This window comes from Protopterus annectens, chromosome 1.part2 (genome assembly GCF_019279795.1).
Source record: "Protopterus annectens isolate FY-2018-M chromosome 1.part2, PAN1.0, whole genome shotgun sequence".
In the NCBI taxonomy this organism is placed as follows: Eukaryota; Metazoa; Chordata; order Ceratodontiformes; family Protopteridae; genus Protopterus; species Protopterus annectens.
The window spans coordinates 234,733,773-234,759,795 of NC_056727.1; positions in this window are offsets into that span (position 1 = coordinate 234,733,773).

Sequence of the window (26,023 nt, forward strand, 5' to 3'; positions counted from 1 at the left end):
GGAAGAGCTCTCTGATCATGTAGCCCAGGCGGGTATGACCCTGACCCTGAGTAGCATCCTGCCCTCACCAAGAATGATACCACAGTATAAAGAAAAAAATTATTAATTTCAACAATTGGCTAAGCTTCTGATGTCATTCAAAGGGGATCCAGTGTCTGTCAGCCTGGGATGACATGCTCGACAAGCCTCATTGCTTCGCAAGAGACAGCTTGCACCTGTCACCCCTAGGCTTTCAAATACTGTCTAAGGCTCTTGCTACCCACATAGTGCCTTTTTTAGGCAAGGCTTAAAAGTCAAACCCACCTCCGTAAACAGCACAAATAAAAAAATTAGGGTTATGCTACTCAATGCCAGGAGTTTAAATCTCAAAATGCACGCACTAGAAGCACTCCTCAGTATGGAGAACACTGACATCTGTGCAGTAACTGAAACCTGGTTCAAGGCTCCACAGAGCACCCCAGCACTATCAGGCTACAACTCATACCACACATTTCGGCCACAGAACATGGACTGAAACACAAAAGGAGTGGGTGTATCCATATTCATCAAGGATACCTACACCTCCAGGTTAGTGGCGCAGCATGATACCTCTGAGACCATCCATGTGCAACTAACATCGGGCAAATCTGCAATGCAAATTGTGGCCTGCTACAGATGACCCTCCATGACCCAGGATCACCACTCTGCCTTTCTGGAGACACTGGAAAACATGAAGTTCCTACTGAACACCCTGATATTGGGCGATTTCAATTACCCTACCGTTAACTGGGAAAACTACTTAAGTACAAACTCCCAGGTACAGCGCTTCCTGGAATTTTTCAACTCAAATGCCATGGATCAGCTGGTAAACTCCCCTACCAGAGGTGAAAACATATTGGACCTGGTCCTCACCAACACGGGAGACAGGTGTTCCGCACCGGAGGTCAACCCATCACTGGTTAGATCAGACCATAAACTAATCACTCTGGATGTCCACACCACACCACCACCCCCAACCAAGGAAACCACAGTGAAAATCTTTTCTATAGCAAACTTCACCTTACTTTAGACAGAGGTGGTAAGTTTCACAGCCCCCACGCTAAAGGATAACAGTATCCAAGATGCAGGAACCTTTACAAATGCACTCTATGAGCACCTACAAGGATGCATGGATCATGCCATCCCTAGCAAAACCAAGACTCACTCCCCTAAGAGAAGGAAACCAGTCTGGTGGACCCCTGCCATAAACCGGCTATACAATAGAAGGAGGAAACTAGTTCAGAAAAAAAGCAAATGCCAAGAAGGAAAGATCCCTGATCAGTATCAGTAAGAAACTAAGGTCCCCCATAAAACCATCCAAGGCTAACTTTGAAAGAAAAATAGCCAAGGATTCGAAAGATAACCACAAAGCCTTCTTTAGTTATGTCAAGAATCTAAGTGGCAACTTGCAGATATGCTCTGAGCTAGTGCAAAATGGCTGAAAATATACTGAACCTACTGATATTGCCAACATCCTAGTAGATAGATTCAGTGCAAACTTCACCTCCCTCTCACCTCCAAAAGGGTCCACAACAATACCGGAAAAGTGTAGTGTCCTGGAAATCACAGATGCACAGGTGAAAACAGCCCTTTCAAAAGCCAAAAGCACAGCATCAATGGGGCCAGATGGTGTCCCAGGCTGTGTCTTGCACGAACTACAGAACAAACTAACCCCCCACCTAAACACACTGTTCAACCTCAGCCTCTCCACAGGCTATGTGCCCATAGAATGGTGCACAACAACGGTTATTCCACTCCACAAAGGAGGGGCCACAACTGACCCTGGTAACTATCACCCCATAAGCCTGGTCTGCAAGGCTGTGGAGCGCATCATCATGGAACTCATTAGCAAAGACATTGGGAACCTCCAAACACTAGACCTGACCCAGTTTGGCTTTGTTAAGGGCAGATCATGCCTACTAAACCTGGTTGACTTCTTTGAGACAGTCACAAAGGCCACAGATGAGACGAAGGTGGTTCACACAGCCTACCTTGACTTCGCCAAGGCTTTTGACACCATTCCCCACTCAGGAATTATACAAAAACCAACCAGCCTGAACATAAACCCCTACGTCACGAGATGGGTTGCCATCTGGCTTACAGACAGAACTCACATGGTAAAAATAGTGGGCTCCAGGACCGACTTTAAACCAGTCACAAGTGGTGTCCCACAAGGCTCAGTCTTGGGACTCCTACTGTTCAGTATATACTTCTCAGACGTACAGGCAAACACAGGAGGACTATGGCTAACCAAGTTTGCCGATGACTGCAAACTGGGGGCCATAACTGACTCTCCTGCTGGCATGGACATTCTCCAAAAGGGTCGTACTGAGATGGACACCTGGTGTCAAAGTCATGGTCTCAAGCTAAATACCAAAAAATGCATAGTCATCCTGTTTGGGAAAAACAAAACACCCATGAATTACCACATAGGTGGCAGCCCCCTTAATACAGAAGAGGTAATAAGAGATCTGGGGACCCAGGTAGATAGTAATCTCTCCTTTGACATATTGCCAAAGTAGTTAGGAAATCCTTCTATGTAGCCCATCTAATCACTAAAGGGTTCACATCTAGAAATAAAGAAGTTATAGTGCTCCTCTACTCGTCACTCATCAGACCCATCATAGAGTACAGTGCCCCATTTGGGATGTACCTCACAAGACAGTTCCAACAGCTGGAAAGACCACAGAAGTACCTCACCAAGAGGATTACTGGTCTCAAACATATGTCCTATGCAGCCCGACTGGAAAAACTCCAGCTGTACTCAGTGGCATATTGCTTACTCAGAGGTGATCTCTGCCTGACTTACAAAGCCATGTCCAACTCAGAATTGATGGGACATGCTCCACCTAAAGAAATCCAAGTCACTGCGAGCCACTCGCTCTAGTGAGCTAAACCTTACCACAACAATAAATAGAACATGCTGGAGGGATAGATTCCTGTCACAGAGACTCCCCATGCTTTGGAACAAAATTCCTAACTACATTAGGCAGAGCCCCTCACTAACACTCTTCAAGAGAAACCTTGACTAGTGGATGGGTAACAGAAAATACACCTATGGGATCACTTCATTGGCTCTTCTTGACAGAGACTCAGTTAAATAATCAATGGGGCGGCGAAAGCTGACAAACTCTGGCTAGGCTTATAAATGCCCTCGGGCAGATAGCCTAGTACCTACCTATGAACCTATATTGTTTTATATACATATATATATATATATATATATATATATATATATATATATATATATATATATATATATATTTATGTATATATGTATATATATATATATATATATATATATGTATATATATATATATATATATATATATATATATATATATATATATATATATATATATATGTGTGTGTGTGTGTGTGTGTGTGTGTGTATACAACATATACCCATGACATGTAGTGGAGTCAGATCTCAGCACCATAACTCTCAATCTCTTAGTGCAAGGGGACTTAATGTACATATTGCAATTATAAATGTAGAATGTTGCTACAGTAATAGGAGTTGTCTCAACATACATGTGAAGGAAGGCTCTTCTGAAACTGACATGTATGCCATCAGTTACTGACAGACATCATGAAATCATCATAGTGAAGTAGCACACAAATCACAGTAATGATCCTGTGGAATACAGCAAAAATATGTGCAATAAACATGGGCAGTATGAAACAATCTGATCAGTCGAGAGGTATACACAGAACTCCTTAGTGCAAGAAATGTTGACCAAGCCTGACAAAGGGGATGTTTAAAGCCATGAAAATGGGGATATATCACAAATACTGTAGTAGATAAGCTCACACAGTTGATGCACTCACACCCTCCTGTCTGCCCTAACACATATTAACTGGAGGAGCAGAGGTCCCAAGCCCACATACTTTCCACTAGTTAGTGCCATACATCTTCACAGCAGCCCACTGCTTTGTCAGAAATACACATGTATGATGGCCAGGCAACAGTACAACTGACAAATATCTGGACATAACATCACACTAGGGTAAATACACTGAGCTGCAAGGCATGCCACCAAGCACTGTCTACACTACAGGCAGACTGCCGCAACACTAACCCAATTTACCTATGGAGGAATACACATGTAATTGCAAATATAGCAGGCACTACAGGTATGTAACAGCACGGAGTAACAGACACCAGTGTGAAAGTGCATACCCACAACTAATCTCAACACAGTCACATAATGGTAAGCCTAAGTAATAGTACAGTATATGGACTGTGTGAAAAAAAAGCCATCATTGTGTTTGCCACTCACACACTAACCTACATATACTGGCTCAATTCACAGTGTAGTCTGATGCCTGAATGTGGTATGGGACATGTCTCAGTCTGGCCCTATAAACATATAGGCTGATAGGGTAACAGAAACTTGAACAGCATGCAACGTCAGATAGAATAGGACCAATAACACTGACATGCACCCCAGTCTGTGCACAGGCCAAATAACATATTTACAATACACTGCAACACAATACTGCACTCTGTCAACAATCACCATAAGTACACAGACCTCACTACTGTACAGACTATAACAGAATGTCCAGGTTTGTCCTCAAATATAAGGCCTACTATACATTACATGTCTGGGAGTTTGATATGTCACTGGCTTGATATCAGGAATGATGTCAATAAATAATGATATACTGTACATATCCACCTCTTACTGCATGACATATGAACAAAGGGTAACAGACTTGGGGGACAGAGGCACAAACACACAGCCAATATTGACTTATTGCTGCTATAAACTGAGAACATTGCTGGTGTAACAGGGTTTGTTGTGACATGTCGCTTCTGAGGGATATGAAGTCAGCAACACACATGGAATTTCCATTTACTGACTGCCATCATCAGAGTATGCTACTGCATTTAAAAAGACAGAAAATGTGTGAGTAACACCAAATCTAAGACTCCAAACTCTGGCCAGTCTGCAGATTGCCCTACAGGTGAGAGTTTTCTCAACCACATAACACTGTCATGCCAGACTTTAAATCATGCAGAACAGCCATATCCACACAAACCCTATTAAACCAACATTACTTCAAATGTAGAACAGCAATACTTACATTCTGTCCCCATGTCTGGAACATCCCTTTCCAGTTTGTTGGCCTTTCTCCACAGTGTTTGTTGTAAGAGGTATTTCCAGCTACCCTCTGTGATGCTGTTTGTTAGATACCCACATGAAGTTCTCCTTACAGTGAAGGAAAAGGGCCAACTCCCACTTACAGTGCTTAGTTATAGGAGTGTGTTTTCATGCAATTGGCTACAGAAATTATACCACAGCTGTTCCACATGCAATTAGCAAGTGGGGGACTCCACTTTGTGTGCAGGCCATCAGCTGATCATGAGCATTACTTACAAAAGTCAAGCTGCTGCCTATGCAAAACAGATGTATTTTTCCACATCAACCAGAGAGGGGGGAGAGAGAGAGAGAGAGAGAGAGAGACAGAGAGAGAGAGAGAAAGAAAGAAAGAAAGGAAGAGAGAAAGAGCCGAGCGTGTTTGCGTATGAACTGTGGGTGGAGAGTGGTCTCTGGGTATTATAATGGTTGCCTATATATACATTTATGGCTGTGGATTGTCTACAACAACCTCAAGGATTTTTGACAACTGTTGGCCTTGTAATGTAGGCAGTGGGACATATGGGTCCTCAATATGAAAATGTAGCAAAACCCCCACCCCAATGGATCCTGTTATTATGCAATGACACTGACACCGGATACTGATAACACACACACACACTTGACAATACTGAGTTTTGAACCCCTACCTAGCTATATATTGCTACTACAGTGTTACACATTTATTGCATGCACTACAGAGCTTATATGCTGGAGAGCTGTCCAAAGGTATCTTTGAAGGTGAGTGACATTGGCAGCAGTGCTAAAGGAAGGGTAAGGGAAGTGTAGTAAGTGTGAATGTCCACAAAATCAGGTGTTAGTAAAGACATACACACTCTCACAAACAAAGACACGCATTTTCACAGTTGCCAGGACCAGGATTAAAACTTATCCTTGACTAGTTTGCTACACTGTAGTATTACACAGTTACTGCACACACCACAGAGCTTATAGGCTGGGATTTTGCCAATGGGTTATTTCAAGGCTACTGACATCTGTAGGAGTACTAAAGTAGGGCAATGGGAGGTGTGTGAGTGTGAATGGCCTCAAAATCATTCATGTTCAAATACACACACACACACACACACACACACACACACACACACACACACACACACACACACACACACAGTTTAACAGTTGCCATGTCTGGGATTAGAACTCCTACCTAACTAGTTTGCTATACTACAGTATTACACAGCTATTGTGAGTGCCACAAAGTTTATGGGCTGAGATTTGGCCAATGGGTTATTTCAAGGTGACTGACATCAGCAGGAGTGCTAAAGTAGGGCAATGGGAGGTGTAATGGGTGTGACTGGCCACAAAATAATTCATCTCCAAACACACACACACACACACACACACACACACACACACACACACACACACACACACACACACACAGAGTTTAACAGTTGCCATGTCTGGGAATAGAACTCCTACCTAACTAGTTTGCTACACTACAGTATTACGCAGTTATCGCGGGTTACACAGGGCTTATGGGGTGAGACTTGGCCAATGGGTTATTTCAAGGTAAAAAAAAAGAAGTATTCCTCAAGGAATGAACTGTGCTCAAAGACACAAACCAAGATAAAAATAAAACAATAAAGCACAGATACACGACCAAGAGCATAAAATAAAAACAAGTTTAATAACACGGTAAGCACTTTCACACAATACCATGTGTTTCCTCAGACCACAATAAACAAGTAGCACATAGCAAACTTATGGTGAAGTCTACCCTCAATTGTTGAGTCAATGGCAGCAACTTAATATTGAGTGTAGTTTTAAGTACATTCGTCTGCTTTTAGATTTCTTCAAGCCCATTGAGGCTGAACTTACTGAGCAGGTTAACAAGAGGTATGCTGAACTTTTGAACCAGTTCAGCAATAACTTTTTACATAAACTTGACAATGTTTTAGATAAAATCTATTCATTTGAACAGTGACTCAGGGTTTAAAAACACAAAAAACTAAAAAGAGACCTACTGGATTTCCAGAAAGGCAATGTTTTTGTTTGGCCAAGGGATACTAATGTGGAAAATGTGAATAATGTTGATAACCTATCTCAGAATGCCTCTACAGTTGTCATGGTTACCTCTAATAGCTCTGAAGTACCTATTAGACAAAAGGATTTTTCTTGCCAGCCTCGCTCCATGAGTCATGCAAGGAAGCCCCAGAGACAGATTCCAGAATATCAAGCGGATGTGGATGGACATGAAAACTCGCTGATTTTTAATATTTCAAGCAAAACATTAAGTTTGTCACAAGAACAATTATTAAAATGGGATCTTTCTTTTATACCGGCCCAACATTCTCAATTTAGTGAAACAGTTGTTTTTGTGCACAATGTTATGCTTAAAATGATGTATGTAAACAATACTGAACCTAATGTTTTTAAAACGCCCAGTGTATTTCAACCTGTACTGCATCCTTTACTTGAGACATTTAGTAAGAAATGTGAGCATGATCTTGAATTGGCATATAGGAATGGTCAACATAGAGATAGATTCTTTAATGTGAGTAATGATGAGAGAAGAGCATTGATTGAACTTCAGCAGGATGATGATATTATTATCAAGCATGCAGATAAAGACAGTGCAATCGTGGTTATGGACCAAAGTTACTATTCTGGCACCATTCTTGATATGTTATCTGATAATGCAACTTATGTTAAGGTGAACTATGATTTTGTAGAGGGCCGGAGTGAACAAGTCTATGCTGCTTTATATGACTGCTATTGTAGTAAATTGATAACAAAGGAACTTTTTGACTACTTGTTAGTTGAGCATCCTTTAATTCCCATTTTCCAGGGACTACCTAAAGTACATAAGAACTTACTTAGGCCTCCTTTTCGACCTATAGTCTCTGGAAATGGATGGCTCACTGAGCCCTTCTCTCGTTTTATAGAGAAGCAACTTAGACCTATTTTAGCGAAAGAACCACACGTTTTGAATGACACCAAACAGTTTTTGGAAGATCTATATAGATTTTGTGATGGAAACGCCATAGTAGGAGACTGTTTGCTAGTTATGTTGGATGTTGTTTCTTTATTTACAGATATCCCCCACCATCAAGGGATTGATATGGTTTGAGAGTTCTTAATTAAAAACAATGACCATGACTTAAAGGATATTAACTTAATTTGTATGTTTTTGGAGGGTGTTCTGGATAACAACGTTTTTCTTTTTGAGAAACAGTTATATCTACAGAAAGTTGGCGTAACAATGGGCACTTCCTGTGCCAATAGCTATGCCAGCATTGTTATGGCCCAATGGGAAAAATCTTTTGTGTTGAGTTCTAATGAATATACCCCCTTTTTAAAATTCTGTCAAAGATTTGTAGATGATTTTTTTTTATTATGGGGTGGAACTGAGCTTCAGCTGTTACAGTTTGTTGAATATTTACAATCAACAACTCACTTTTTGAAATTTACTTATACATTTTCCAGGGAGGGCCTTGATTTTTTTAGATGTTTTCATACAGAGAGACACACTGCACAGATTTCATACTACACAATTTAGAAAATCTTGTAGAAAAAATACTTTACTACAGAGAGACAGTATGCACCCCTGCCATATTTTTCAGAATATTATGAAAGGGCAGGGAAATGTGAATTTCAAGACTGAATGACACTGATGAAAAGTTTACCCAGGACATAGGTAAGCTGAGAAATGAGCCTGAATTGAGGGGTAATAAGAAAAAGGAAATGGACAGCAGTATTAGTGAATGTTTTAATCTTAGAAAAGGTAGATGTAGACCGTATTTCTCTAATCAAGCCCTTGAAGTTACACTGGTAAATGACATAGACAGGAAACGTCATGTTCCTCTTTCACTTCACTATACTAGCGATGTTTCTAATATTTTAAGCATTTTTAGATCCAATTGGTCTATTTTCCATATAGATGATGATATTAGAACAATAGTTGGTGGTCAACCCAGTGTTGATTTTAGAAATAAAAAGTCCCTGAAAAGGCAATTGTGTTATAAAAATAGTGAAAGTAGAATCAGAAATTGTTCTGGTTTACCTGGGACTTACAACTGCAATAACTGCTGTCTTTGTTCCCTTATAGATAGTTCATCAGTGTTTATACATCCTGTTACACGCACTGAGTATAAATTTAATATTAGAGCAAATTGTCGTACTAAAAATTTTATATATTTGGCTTGTTGTAAAGCCTGCCCTTGTTTTTATATTAACAAGATGAATAGGTCTTTGTGAATGCATAAGATAACATTCTTATTGCATTAACACTGGTGATTTACATAATGCACTTGCCAAACATTTTATGGAAGCAGAGAACGAACACCACTTTACATTTAGGGGTTTTGAACTTATTACAGCAAACAATCAGGGTGGGGATTTGAAAAACTTCACTGAGACACGAGAACTACATTGGATCATAACTATGCAAGCAGATAAATTTCCTGGCTTGAATTGCACACTTTCTATTAAACCTGTCTTAAAAGCCAGAAGCTCCTTTAAATGAAGAAGGTTTTTTAAATTGTTTTAACTGAATAATTGATTGATTTGATTTTTGGAGTATAAGAATTTGCTATGTGCTACTTGTTTTTTTTTGGTCTGAGGAAGCACATTGCATTTTGTGAAAAAGCTGACTGTGTTATTAAACTTGTTTTCATTTTATGTTCCTGGTCGTGTATCTGTGCTTTATTGTTTTATTTTTATCTTATTTCAAGGTGACTGACATCAGCAGCAGCAGTGCTAAAGTAGGGCAATGGGAGATGTAGTGGGTGTGAATGGCCTCAAAATCATTCATCTCCAAATGCACACACACAGTTTAACAGTTGCTATGTCTGTGATTAGAACTCCTACCTAATTAGTTTGCTACACTACAGTAGTGCACAGTTATCGTGAACATCACAGAGTTTATGGGCCGAGACTTGGCCAATGGGTTATTTCAAGGTGACTGACATCAGCAGGAGTGCTAAAATGGCAATGGGAAGTGCAGTGTGTGTGAATGGGACATAAATCATTCCCCTGGAAGCACACAATCACTCACTCACACACAACTTCACGTTTGACAGGCCTGAGTTTACAAATGCTACATGCATACCTATTTGTACTATCGTGTTACATAGTTATCACAGGCCCCACAGACACTATAGGGCTGAGGGCTACCAAAAGGAATGTCTATAGTGATTGACATCAGCACATCATGTGATATAGGCCAATTGGATGTGTAGTGGGTGGGACAGGACTCATAATGGAATTCTCTCTGTCACTGTCTCTCTCTTCCCCACATCTCTGTGTGTGTGTGTATGTTGGACATATGATAATCTGTTGGCCTTAGATATGTGTGAGTATTCCTATCCAATGTGTGTGTGAAACATAAATGGTGTGCAATTGGGTGTGTGTGCACAGACATCTGCAGATGAGATATGCATAGTCCACTGTGTTGTCAGACATGGGCTTCATTTCTCTAAGTGTAGGAGCATGCCCAGTATGACCTTCTGTATTGAGTGTGTGAATCCATTCCAGGTAGGGTTGTACTCCAGTCTAGGCTTTGGTGTTCTACACCTACAGCTAGCAACCTGTTTCTGCAGGATAATCTGTAGACAGGTTGACAATATGGAGTCACAATGGGTGAAAGATAGGGGTATACTGTAATTATTGCTGTCTGTGCTGCTTGTGTTACATGGTTGGTGTTAGCAGAGATATTCAGACATATGTATTGTTTTACACTGTGATGTATTAAGTCATCAACTACTGACAGATAAGATTATTTGCTCACAGTTATTTACCGGGAAATACAAGATGAATGAAGCTGAGTCCAGTATTGTGGTCCGCAGCCTACACATTCTTGCACACTCCTGCCATTCTGGAGGGGTATGGGTCTGTGTAAATGGTCTAGCACCTTGGTAGTATGGTGGCTGAGCTTCCCCTTCTTGTACATATATCGACTTAACAGAATGGCCATATCCTGCTGTGGCCATACCTCTCAGCCGTACAGATTCACCCAGGTTACTCAGAGGCAGGGCTCATATATCTGGTCAATTCCTCTTCACATTGTAGTTTATGAGCATGTTTGTAGCCACCCATTCCTGGGTTTGCAGGCAGGGGTAGTATGGGCACACATCAGAGTTTCAGACTTCATACACTCCATGACGTCCATGCTTCTACACCCCCCTCTGTTATTCTATCCTCTTCCTAATATTATGCAAGTGATATTTGAGAAGTATCCATATAGTTGGCCCTTCATCCCAGCAGTATTTATGAGTTGGTCCACAGTTCATGCAGTAGGACATGGGGGTCATGCTACTGGGATTTGTCAACATGGCCTTGCATTTGTGTTCTGTTGACTGTGTTAGGTTGTTAGTTAGGACCCCATGAAATACCATACATTGGCACTACGTGTGAGGCACAGGCCTTTGACAGAGGACTATAGGCCATTTGGTAGTGATGCAGGCCATCTGCAGCAGGTCAGTGCATTCTGTCACTCCTACATTCCCAGGCTATCAGCCAGTGGATTCCCCTGGGGTGACAGGATAAGTGTGCAAGGTGTTAATGGCAATACTTCCTGTCCATATTGATCCATTGGTCTGGATGCAGGCAGGGTGCTGCTTACAGCTAGGGACACACCTGCATAGGACACCTGTTCAGCATGCTGCATTCTGTGGGTATTTCCATACAGAAGGGGGGTCACACTGTACTCATTCCCAACAGCAGGGATATGACCTGTGATAAACCTGTGTCTGACAGTGGGTTGAGCAGAGTGCATGTATGGTATGGAAGCTACTTGCAGCTGACTCACAGATATACCTGGGACATTCCCCTTATGCTGCCTTGTACAGGGACATAGGCAGTCTCTCATTACTTCATAACTGTGCCTTTTGTGGTCTGCCAGTGATTGTCCAGACTACATCAGTATTCCATATTACACTGACAACTAATGTGCTGCTAACCTGTATGTACAATTCCAAAGTTGTGTGCAGTTGACAGTTACATTTTATGCACTCTGTCTAGGGTACTTCCACCTGTGTACTGTGTGTATGTATGTGCCCACATTCATGGCATGTCCATCTTTCAGACGGTGACATATTTTGACATCTGGACAGTGCATATGGACGATTGCTGATATGGGTATTGCTGAGAAGCAATGTGGTTGGCACTGCAGTTGTCAGTACATGGCCCTGTCATCCACAGTACTGCCCATAGGCCACTGAGACACAACCCTCCATGCCTACATGCTGACCACTTCCAGACAATATTGAACACACAGCAACCTAACACATGAATCCCTGCATATTGTACACATGCAACAATCTATCCTGTAGATTGGGCCAGCTCGGGTAATCTGTGCTCCACTGATATTACTCTTCACACTTACATGTAACTGCATTTCTACATACGATTATGGGGGGGAGCACAACTGACAACTATAAACATTAGTATGACTGTACTGGTATTTCAGGTACTCTATTGACTTCCATTTCATATTCTATTCTGACCTATCATGCAGACTGGAGACATATCAGTAGAGTACAGATCTTGCATTTTATTGACCTACATTTCAGTTTCAGACTTCTTACCCTTCAGAACTAACATACAACTGCCAGACCTATTGTAGTCTGTTTGTGTAGGTCTGGAGGGGCTGTTCTTCATTGCCATAAAATGGAGGCCTTAGCCCATCCTTTCTTTATGGTCATCTATGTCTGTCCTGCTGGCTGAGGCTGGTGGTGGGTATGTGAGCTGCACTGACATGCATGTATGTGTGTCCTATGGATGCACACAGTTATTTGGGCCACAAATGTACTGCGGTGGGATTTGTCACCTTGTCTAGTACTGCCTAGTATGTTGACACCAGTATTTGTTATGGATTTCATGCTGCCCACATAGGTGTCCACTATCTGCTGCCATCCCATTCAGCCACCCGATTCCCTTGCATGCTCGCATCCATACCATAGATACAACTATCAGGACATACTACTCCATTTAGTAATTGATAGGAAGGGTAACTTACCTTGTGGCTGGGCCAGTACTGAGGATGGTGCTGGAGAGCTGACTATGTCAGATGCAGATAGTACACTCCCTATACAATGTAAAGCACAGGTAGTGTCATGTTTGGAATCCCTTTTATGGTATGTGTGAGTCAGAGAGAGGTGTAATTTCCTGGGTCCCTACCGTGTCAGTGTATGTGCTATACGTTGCCTCTTTGCCAAGGCCGAGGCATTCTGGGCATTCCTCCTTCTGCCTACATGGGCAGGCTCGGGTAGTTCCTCCTCTGAGTCACTCTGTGCCTGTGATGGGCTTGGCAAAGGTGGGGGGCTGTGTGACCTTGCCCCATGCTGTTCCTGCTGCAGCTGTGTCTGCAGGATCAAATTGTGTAGCATGGCACATACTAGGAACATTTGTGTAAATGTAGCTGGACAGTACTGCATGGCTCCGCTGGATATGTTCAGGCAGCGGAACCGTGAATTGAGCATCCCAAAAACATGCTCTATTATGATTCTGGTTTGTGTGTGTGTCTCATTATGGAGTTTTTGTTTAGGTGTGTGTGCATTTCTGTGGGGTGTCATCAGCCACAGCTCCAGTGCATAGCCAGCATCCCCACTAGGTGGCCATATGGGATGTCCCCACTGGCAAATTATTGGTACAGTTGTGCCATATGCCAGATGTAGGAGTCATGATAGCTTCCAGGGCTGCCAGCACACACATTCAAGATAATGCCCTGGGCATTGCACATGACCTGACAGTTGATGGATGGGAAGACCTTGTGGTTTATGTAGACCCTACCCCACTCACCGGGTGGTGCTTTGATGTGCATGCAGTCTATAGCACGTAGTACCTCAGGGTGTTCTACTATTTGATGGAAGAAATGCATATTGCTGGTCAATGCTTCACGGGTGTTGAGCAAATATATGTGCTCACCGGCATGTGCTGACATGGCATCCAGGAACTGGTGGAGTACCCTGGATGTTGGTGCCTGTGTGATCCCCATGATATCCCCAGTTGGCCTTTGGAAGGTACCTGTGACTAGTATTCTTAAGCCTACACATACCTTGGTATCCACTGGGATGGGTTCCCCTCTGTTGGTTGTGTGTGTGAGGCGGGACCGGCACAGTTCAACAATTTGCTGTGGAATGTCCCTGTCCACCATATAGTGCTCCACTATCTCCAGCTCATGTAGCCCCTGGTAGGTTACCCTGGGTCTGTACACTCTTCTCCTCCTCCTCACTGTGGGATGGTTGTCAGCATTCACATCCTCACCACTCCTCAGCCTCTTGCACATATTGATGTATGAATGTGGCAGCAGCTCCTAATATTTTGTTAGTTTTGTCAGGTAAAATTTCCCCATCTGTGTACACCGTGGTGTAGAGTTTGTGGGAAAAAACAGACTGAAAGGTGTTTGCATAGTTTATAGTAGTGTTCTTGGCTGGGCTGGGCTGCTGCCTATGTAATTGGCTGATTCTGATACATTTCACCTGCCAGCTATACTAGTTCTCCTTGATTGCCTTCGTACTTATGTTTCCCCTTCCCACTTCTTCCCTATTTAAGCTCAGAGGCATGCCCCGCATGCCCAGTGCTCAAATGTAAAAAGTGCTGCCATTTCCTCTTTTTTTTTTTTTTTTTACGCCCTGGTGCGTGGCGAGCACACCCATTTAGATTATGTACACAATGACACACCCCTTCATTAGCTGTGCTTAGCTAAGGGCAAGCACAGGCCACAGAGCTCTAGTGAGCTTACAGAAAGCATGACACACCCCCTTATGAAGTCATTCAGCTCTTACACTTGCACTGTTGTATTACTGTACCTACACGGTTAGGTACAGGCTGACACTTTGAAGAAATCTGTGATTCAGTATATCTCCCCTCATTTGCACACCTCAGTGTGTAGGTCTTTAGTTACTGCACTTAAACGGACCCTTTCCCCTTGACAACCAGTGCTCCCTGGTATTGTTTACATTCTGAATGCCATTGACTATAATGGCAAAATGCAGAATTATCTTAAAATTGACTTTTTTCATTTTTTTTTTAATTTTCGGATCAATTCTGTTTGCCCGCCACTGCCCTAAGCTTAAACGGCCAAAATTGGCCAAAAAAAGTTTAATTAAAAAAAAATCAACTGTTATTAATGCCAATGGCCTTATGTTTGGCTATTGGCATGTGTATTAAACATAATACATGCTTTTACATGAGCTGTAATGCCTCCATTTTTGTCAGATGCAGAAATGTATTCGGTAACTAGCCAAATACATTTCTGCACTGACACTGTTCTAGCACGGAGACTTGGCAGTTTGCTGGATCACAAAATCACCTCATTTGCTTGGTTTTCACCAGCAAATGAGGTGATTTGCATATTTGTCAGTTTTCCGTGCTAGAACACTATAGGGCCACTCGTGCACGTGAAAACAGCACTTTCCTGGATCGCTCGGCGGCCATGTTCCATTCAGGAGCTCCTACACTGTTCCTAAATGGAAAATCGGCCTTTGTGAATCCCGGGGACAGTGTTTAGGCCATTCAGCCATTAAAGAACACGGATTCCACAATATATGGCATGTAAACCTTACATCCTGCCCTAATATCTAGGTTTCTTTTAAAACTACTAAAACTATTTGAATTTTGTAAGCTTATAGGCAGATTGTTACAAAGTCTTGTAATTTTAACAGCAATAAACTGCCCTCTGATTTTGAGATTTCCTTTTTTAGTACACGTCATATTCTTATGTTTGCATATTTTAATACATCTGTTAACCTTGATGCTCTACATTATTTGCAATACAGGCTCATGAGAGATGTTATATGCTAATAACAACTATATATATATATATATATATATATATATATATATATATATATATATATATATATATATATATATACCTATAACAGAGACTATATAAATTTAACAACTTGTACCAAAGGCCACAATCCATAGATCTGTATTTGTTTATTCTTTTTGTAAATCTCCTGTGGATTCCTTCAAGTTTTTCCAAGTTTATACTTTGAGTTTAAACACAAAAGGTGTTACTGTACTCCAGTAATGGTCTTGTATAAGTTTTAAATATCCATAGAAAATAATCTCCTTAACAGGTACCCCATATTCTTAGTTGTCATCATAGAAATTTGATCTGCCCATGCAGTAAAGGACAATTTAGATGTAATAAATATACCCAAGTATTTATATTCCTGTACCTAATTTAATGGGGAAGACACCAAATATACAGGAAGCCTTGGGCATCTATTTGAAAAATGTATTATCTTACACTTGGTTAGACTGAATGTTAAACCTGTTTTCAGTGCCCAACAATGTACAGACTGTAAGTAATTATTTAACTCATTTACATCAGGGGCATTTTGAATTCAGTAAACAATCTTGCAATCATCAGCATACTTATAAACTCCAAATGTATTATTCTTGGGTAATGTAGCGAACGCCATAATAAACAATGTAATTTACTCCTTAACCTTTTCTAACGATCCCCTTCCAGTTCTTATATCTCTGTTGCAATATTCACTGCTTTAAGTATGTTTGGTTTAGACTTTGATTTCCATTTTCTAGTAATTGCTTTTTGGCAGCCACCAGAATTAAACTTAAAAAGACCCTAGTAAGTCTAGAAAATTCATATCCTGTCTCCCAGCTAAAAAAAATTTCCTTAGTTACACTCATTTGCTCGCTTAGTATTCCTGACAGAGTGCTCTTTAGAAAAGTTTTAAAGTGTGCCAACTCATTACACTCTCAGAACATATATTCCCATTTACCTCTGCCTTCTCCATTATAGCTCTATTTGCCATCTTTCTGAGGAAAAATTCTTTGGAGTTTGCTTGGGTTATAAAAGTATGCATGCAAACACTTCCATGCAAAAATCCTAAATCTTTTAGACTTTTTTGCATATTTGGGAGCCGTACATATGTCTTCCCATTGTTTCTTTGTGAATTGCTTACCTAATCTCTCTTCCCAATCTGTTCTGACCTCCTCTGACTGATTCCTATAGTTATTGTGCGATATTACATATGCCCTACTAACTATCCCTTTTTTAACAGCATCTTATGTTCTACATTCAACTGAAAACTTAATTAGTGCAGGTCTTTCACTTAGGATTCCCCTATCCCTTTCTATTTCCTATACTGTGATATCAATCCCTGATAGTAAAGGTAATCTCTAGCCTGCAGTTCAAATGCCTTCGTGGCCTCTTTCATTCTGTTACCTTTCCCTTTCTAATTATTTGTTCCCTGTACTTTGGTTCCTTTGCCAACTTCATCCAGTAAAGTCTAGCCCCCTTTTGCCTATTCTCTGTACCCCTAATGCAATAGCACAGCTAGGGTGGGGTGAGAGGGGCAACTGACCTGGGTACAAAGTGTTGAGGGAGTATGATCAGCCAATCCTGATCTCTGTTTAATGCAATACTAGCTGTTAAAAGCCAGTATTGCATTTGCAGTTAAACCTGAGTTCTGTAGAGCTCCATGTGTGGTCTAAACTGTAGCAAAAGTTAGCTACAATTTAAAAAGAAGAACATTTTTTTAATTAAAACATTAGGGCTGTAATGCTCCATGCAGGCAGGGTATAAACTGTAGCAACTGTTTGCTACATTTGTAGCAAACAGTTTGCTACATTTTAAAAAATAAAGTATTGTTTTACATAATATATGTTCAAGGAGAGTTGGGGGCAGGGCACAGAAATGGGGCCTGAATGGTTGGGGCAGGGTGTGGAAGGGGTGTGTGTGACATGCATCCAGCCAGCTGGGGGTGTGTCAGTAGAAGATAAGTAGATAGCTTACAATGTAACAAGTGGCTTATTACACTGAACTGCTTTTTTAGCTCTACACTTGAAGAGCTGAAGGGGTAGGGCATTGATTCATAGTACTGGCTCAGGTGCTGCCTGAGACAGCTACCCTTCTGCCATAATTGCAAACAATGCTATCAGCAGAATCTCCTTTCTCCATTCCCATGTTGGCTTAATTCTTAGTATACTTTCTGCTACTTTATGAATATAATTTTCTGTATGTCTGTTGTTATTCCCCTTAAGGATTTGCATCCATAATCACATTCTTTCCTTATTTCTTGAAATTCTCCCTGCTTCATCATCATCCCTATTTGCTTTGAATTGTATGTTTCTGCTTGTGCTACGTATAAGAGCCTTAACTGTTTAGCTCTAAAATATACCTTCAAATTAGATAAACCTAAACCTCCTTTTCCTAGTGGGCAGATCAACCTATCCTACCTGATTCTTGCATTCTTTCCCTCCCAGATAAAATCCTTTAACTCATTATTAATTGCTATCTACAACTTCTCCTCTGGTTGATAAAAGTATGCGTGACCTGTGTATAAAACTAAAGGTATTAAAACATTTTACTGCTTGTATTTTGCAATCTATATCCATAGGCAAGAGCTTCTAATTTCTCAGTTTTTGTATTTTCGTTTTGTTTAGTCTGTTTCCACATATCCTTAGCTGTCATAACTGCATCCTTTTTAACTCATACTCTTAAATACTTCATTTTATTGTGTCTCTATAAATATAGATATTGCTGAACCAATTCATGTATGGATATATTGTTTACAGTTATAAACTTTGTTTTATCCTTATTAATTTTGTATTGCAAAAAAATATATAAATAAACTGGAGCTGTCTCACAATGTTCCACACACTGAGATGTCCTTTCTGGTTTTATCAGATACAAAATAATATCATCTGCAAATAAAGCCAACTTTTCTTGAATACGATACCAATTATATCCTTAAATTTCTGAGTCCCTTATTTCCTTTGCCACTTGTTTTAAATATAACACAAATAGCAAAAGGAAAAGAGGACCTTGCCTGGTTCTTTTGTTCTGACACAACGTATCAGAGAGGAATCCATACACTTTAGATTCTTGCCTCTGATCCCTCGTATATCCTCCTAATTAACCTCATTATTGTATCATGAAATACAAATGCTTTCATTGTCCTACTCATAAAACCCCAGCTTACTTTACCAAATCCTTTCTCTGCATCAAGACCCACCAACAACTGTGGTATTTTCTTATATTCTGTTTCCTTCTGGATCATCATTGTTCTATTAATGTTGTCAAATGTTTGCCTCTCCTCCACAAAAACATGTTGATCCATATTTATCAATTTTGACAACGCTTTTGTCGTTCTTTTAGTCATTATAGACATAAACACTTTGTAATCATGGTTTAAAATTGAAAATGGACCTACATAGGTTCATAGGTTCATAGGTTCATACTAGGCTATCTGCCCTAGGGCATTTATAAGCCTAGCCAGAGTGTGTTTGGCTTTTGCCACCCATTTTAAATGAATTTTGCTATGCCCTTTTTCGAGGTTAGTATACTGTGCCTCTGTCTAGCAGTGACACAGAAGTGATAGCCGGGGTAAACCTACGATCTCCCATCCACTCATCAAGATTCCTCTTGAAGAGAGTCAATGAGGGACTCTGCCTAACCTGGACTGGGATTTTATTCCAGAGTGAAGGGAGCCTCTGGGTTATGAATCTGTCCCTCCAGCATGTCCTATTTATTTCAGTGCTGAGGTTCAAGTATCTCAAGCACGTCGCTCGATGGGATTTGGATTTTCTGAGATGCAGCATGTCCATTAATTCTGGGTTGGACATGGCTTTATATGTCAGGCACAGATTGCCTCTGAGCAGGTGGTATGCCACTGAGTAGAACTGGAGTTTCTTTAACCGGGCAGCATATGGCATCTGTTTGAGCCCTTTGATCCTCTTGGTGAGGTACATTTGGGGTCTTTCCAGTTGCTGCAGGTGTTTGGTAAGGTACATCCCAAAAGGGGCATTGTACTCAATTGTGGGCCTGATGAGGGATGAGTAAAGAGGCACGATGACCTCCCCTGATCTAGATGTGAATCCCTTCATGATTAGGTGGGCTATATAAAATGTTTTTCTAACCACTTTGGCCACATGGTTTTCAAATGAGAGATTGCTATCAACTTGGGTCCCCAGGTCCCTAATTACTTCTTCTGTACTTAATGGATTACCACCTATGTGGTAATTTGTGGGCACTTTGTTTTTGCCAAAGGGGATGACAATACACTTTTTGGCGTTTAGCTTGAGGCCATGGCTCTGGCACCAGTTGTCTGTTTCTATGAGGCCCTTTTGTAGGATGCTTGTGTCAGCTGGAGAGTCAATTATGGTGCCTAGTTTGCAGTCATCTGCGAACTTGGTCAGCCACAGTCCTTCCGTGTTGGTCTGTACCTCTGAGAAATATATACCGAACAAGAGAGGTCCCAGGACTGAGCCTTGTGGGATGCCACTTGTAACTGGTTTGGAGTCTGACATAGCTCCAGCAATTCTAACCATGTGGGTTCTGTCCTTGAGCCAGTTTGCAACCCATCTAGTGACATAGGGGTTTATATTAGGTTGGTGAGCTTATCTATAATGTCCGAGTGGGGTATTGTATCGAAAGCTTTTGCGAGATCCAGGTGGGCTGTGTGGACCACCTTCCCCTCATCAATGGCCTTGGTGACTGTTTCAAAGAAATCAACCAGGTTTAATAGGCAGGATCTGCCCTTAACAAAGCCGAACTGGGTAGGATCCAGTGTCTGTAGGTCCCCAATATCTTTATTTATGAGGTCCATGATGATCCTTTCCATAGCTTTGCAGACCAAGCTAGTCAGGCTTATGGGGCGATAGTTTCCAGGATCCGTTGAGGCACCACCTTTGTGGAGAAGGACCACTGTTGCTGTACGCCACTCTTTGGGTACATATCCTGTAGTAAGGCTGAGATTGAACAGTAGTTTTATGTTTGGGTTCAGCTCTTCTTGGAGTTCATGTAGGACGCAGCCCGGGACACCGTCTGGTCCCATTGATGCTGTGTTTTTTGCTTTGGAGAGGGCACTTCTTACCTGAGCATCTGAGATGTCAGGGGGGAAGCACTCTGCTGGGATAGATATTTGCCCTTTTGGTGGGGAGAGGGGGGAGAAGTTTGCGCTGAACCTGTCAGCTAGGATGTTGGCAATGTCTGTGGGTTCGGTGTATTTTTTGTCATTTTGGACTAATTCTGAGCATATCTGGGAATTCCCACCCAGGTTCCTAACATAACTAAAGAAAGCCTTGTGATTATCCTTAGTGTCCTGTGCAATTTTTCTCTCGATGCTGGCCTTAGACGATTTTATGAGTGCCCGTAGTTTTTTGCTAATACTGATCAGAGATGCCTTCCCTTTAGGGATTTTGCTCTGTCATGTAGTAGCTTCCTCCTTCTATTGTATAGTTTGTTTATGGCTGGGGTCCACCAGACAGGACGCCTGCCTTTGGAGGATTGGGTCTTGGTTTTATTTGGGATTGCATGATCCATGCATAGAATGCGTTTATAAAGGATTCTGTGGTCTGGGCCGTATTTTCCACAGGCCCGGGGGCTTTGAAGGATTCCACCTCGGTTTTGAGGAGTGTGAAATTTGCTTTAGAGAAGTTTTTCACTGTGGTTTTCTGGGCAGGGGGTTTGGACGGGATATGAATATCCAGTGAAATTAGTTTATGGTCTGATCTTACCAGTGAGGGATACACTTCTGGTCTGGAGCATAGAGCCCCCATGTTGGTGATCATCAGGTCCAGTATGTTTTCCCCTCTTGTGGGAGTGGTAACAAGTTTTTCCATAGTATTTGAGTTTATAAATTCTAGGAACCTTTGGGCTAGGGTGTTGGAGCTAGAGTAATGCTCCCAGTCTATGTTCGGGTAGTTGAAGTCACCTAATATAATGGTGTTTGGAGAGACCTTCATATTTTCCAGTGTTCTCAGGAAGGCTGAGTGGGGTTTCTGGGTTTGGGAGGGTGGTCTGCAGCAGGCTATAAACTGGAAGGCAGTTTTACCCACTGTTAGTTGCACATGGATAGTCTCTGATGCTTCGTCCTGTGCCACCAACCTGGAGGTGTGGGTATCTTTGATGGATATTGATACCCCCCCATTTTGGGGTTCAGTCCAAGTTTTGAGGCCGAAAAGCATGGTATGAGGTATAACCTGGTAGTGCTGGGGTGCTCTCGGGAGCCTTGAACCAGGTTTCTGTTACTAGAAAGATATCGATGTTCTCCATGCTAAGGAGAGTTTCGAGTGCATGCATCTTGAGGTTTAGACTTCTGGCGTTGAGTAGCATTACTCTTAGTTTCTTATCCCTTGTGATACCTATGGAGGTGGGTTTGTCTTTTGAGCCTTGCCTAAAAAAGGCACTATGGGGTTGGCAAGAGCCTTTGCCAATATCTGAAAGCCCAGGGGTGACAGGTGCAAGCCGTCCATAGCGAAGCATCGTGGCTTGTCGAGCATGTCATCCCAGGCTGATAAGCATTGGATCCCCTTTGAATGACACCAATACTTAAGCCAATTGTTGAAATTGATCATACATGAAGCTGGATCTGATGGGTCTCCATCTTTAGTAACTATTTTCCACTCTTTTCCCAGAGCATAAGCTTCTCTTCCCCAGTGATTAATCCACATGCCGTTTCCCTCTCCAATTTAATTCATGTAATGGTTGAGAAATGTGAATGTCTGTCACTGGTATTCTTGGATGCCTTCCCTTCAACTCCAGTTCTTCCCCAAAAATACTTTAAACTAGACCACTTATACTTTCCCATCCAACACTCTGAAACTGTACCCACATTTAGCTTTTCATTTCTCACCACCTCTCCTAAACAGTCTTGCAGTTTTACTTTTAGTTTTCTAGTAGTATATGCCTTATTATCTTACACACCCAGTCTAGTGTTATATTTTTAGGGTCTAGAAAACCAGTACATACCAGAATTCTAGCTGTATCAGGGGATCACCGTCATGCCCATAAAATTCCCGTGTGATTGTTTTTCTAAAACTCCCACATCTTTCTAGGACTGTTTATACCATTAATTTCTTCTTATTATTCTTCTTCTACTCACTTCAAGAGGGAGGGGGCAGAATAATATGAATTCACTTTTGGAATATGTGACCTCTCAAATATTTTTATTTTCATTTTAACATTTTATGGACTGCAGTTCTGTTTTGCTTTGTTCCCCCCACAAACGAATTTACAAAAACTCATTCAGACTTCTAAACCATCCTAAAATAAATACAAATTCAGCATCACTTGAAAAATGCAAAGTTAGCCATTTTCACATCTTAATCATTGCCAAATTTGAGAATCTGGACCACATTCCATTTAATTGCTTTCCTCTTGATTCTCAGTATATTAGATTTGATTAGATGGCTTTCAGACCTAACCAACTTGATGCATAAATTTGGTCCCTAAATCAATGTTTGCTCAGTAGCATCACCTGCATTGACTTTCATTAACATGTGGTCTAATATTCTAGAAAATAAACTCAGGTTCTCTTTATTTTTAAAAGATAATCTTGTGTTGTAGAGAAAGAGAGCAATTTATCATCCATATAAGATTTTCAACTCCACTGCTACAATTTTAAGATACCTGATTTCTTTTTTTTTCTGTTAGATTGGTGGATCCTTTTTGTCAATGTCTATGTTGTTAATAAATAGGCAGGCTCTTTCATAGGTTTTACACCAAAAAATTGTGTTTAGATCCTTCCAGAAGTAGTCTGCTAACCAAGCCCCTTACCAAATTCGGTCTGATCTTTAGACATCACATAAGACCAATATTTATAATTTATTAATGTGTATATTTTAAGATAAACGTTCACATCAGCCTGCACTGTTGGCATAGAGGGATAAGGTCCTGACTACAACCCATGTACTCCAAGTTTTAATAGTGACTCAGGCATGTGATGGCACAGGCAAGGAGGATGGGAGTAACCATCCTGGGGGGATGAGTGAGATATACATTGTCAGGGCATGCTCATGGTTTGATTTCTCTGGTCAATTCAGCAGAGTCAGCCATGTATTGTTACCTGAGGGAGGGTGGGGCAAAAAGGAGGGTGGGGCACCCTGCTGACATAATTGAAGAAGTGAAGGGCAGTTTACCACTCATGTACATTGCATGGGTGTTACTGGGCATGTGCAGGGAAAAGAAAAAGTGAAAGCATTCCCTCAACAGCAGTATGGCACAGCCCTTGGATGAATTCATCTCTTCACTGGTCCCAGATGTGATTGCACCAAGTCTGGGGGATGTAGGGTGAGCTTGGAAGATCTGGCACTTGAAAAGAGACACTGGGAGCAAGTGATGATCACCTGTGAGGCTTACAAGTAATGCAGAACACTTTTACTACTAGTAGTAACAATGTTTGCAAGCCATCTGGTAACTCATCATTCGAATTACAACACAGGTATTCGACAGTTAGCAAAATGTCTCCTTGTGTAATAGGAACATCAAGGTCCTCTCTCTCAGTTTGGGTTTCAGATGGAATTAATTCCTGACAAGACCTAAGAAGAGACTCAGACTTGTATAACAATGAAAAGTGTCCACTAAAGTCCTGCCTTATCGGGAATGGGCTACTGAAATTAATGCCATATTAACACTGATAATTAACACTGATAATATGGCACTTGTAGCCTAGGACCTTCTTGGACCTATCAGAAAAGCCTCATTAGTTGATATCTAATATAGCTAGAGCTCACACTGCTTTGGAGGAGTTCAGATTTCTAATCAGTTATTTCCAGGAGGCCAATCTAGATCAGATAAGCAGTCTATGTGTTCTACCTAATCCTATCACCTGTTACTGGTGACTTTTAAATACCTTTTAAGGTTAACTATATTTGAAACATCTCCTTTTTCAGCCATGTTACTGTACAGTCTATCCTCTGAATTATCCTTTCAGCATTTTCCAAAGAAAGCCTCCTGATTAAGTCTTCCATGGAGTAAAGCTGGCATTTTCCAGACCTTTCACACTGACCTATCACAGTTCCATGTACCACAGTAGTGGTCACCATCCACTTCTGTGAAACTCATGAACATAGCTCCTACTATCATGTGATCAGCTATGCTCTGTTTTGTTTCAGGATACATCTCTTTATAACTTGCCTTGCGAGATAGTCAAGGAGCTATGGTTCAGCAAACCTCACCTCAGTTTCATTGCAAAAACATATACATATGCATACATATCTATAACAATATATATATATATATATATATATATATATATATATATATATATATATATATCACCAAAAAAGATTGTAAGGAACTTCAAAGTGTCAAAACATAAACTTAAACCAGAAAACAACATCACAGACTTGATTGGAACCAATATAATTAATTTAGTTTAGCACTTTGGTCTGTTAATTAGACAAACTTCTCATAACGATGAAATTTAATCATAGTTGTTATCAATAAAACTGAATTACATAAAGCTCAGGAATAAATGCATACTTAATTCATATATGAAATTAACATAAACACTAAAAATAACACAAACCTGAACATATTGTTCAGCTTTAATTAATACATGCTGACGTTTATTTAAAAAATAACATTTTTAAAGAAATAATGCCATTCAAGCATTCAAGCCAGGAAACCTTGTGGCATAAAAAATAATGTCATTCAATCTGGGAAAACTTGTGGCAGCAAAACATATTTGCCATTCTGTTTCTTCCACTTCTAATGTAACTGGGATTCATTAAGAGCTCCAGGGTGGGCATTATGGCCTGTGGTAAAAATGCCCTAAATCTGTGATGTGTTATTTTGCGATTGAGAGACACATTAGCCGCAAAGAGGAAAAACCTCATTATGGGCTACTTTGCATGTCTCTGAATTGCATTAACTACCACAAAGTGCAGATCAGCACTTGTTGTGGTAGGTAACAATGTTGGTGACCACATTATGAAAACAGAGGTACCCCATCACTTTCACTCTCCCACACACCATGCACACACAAAAATGCATGGACACACACCCACACACATACACACGCGCACACACACACACACACACACACACACACACACACACACACACACACACACACTCACTTGGGTGCGCTCGCACATGTGACCACACTCCTCCCACATACAGACATCCA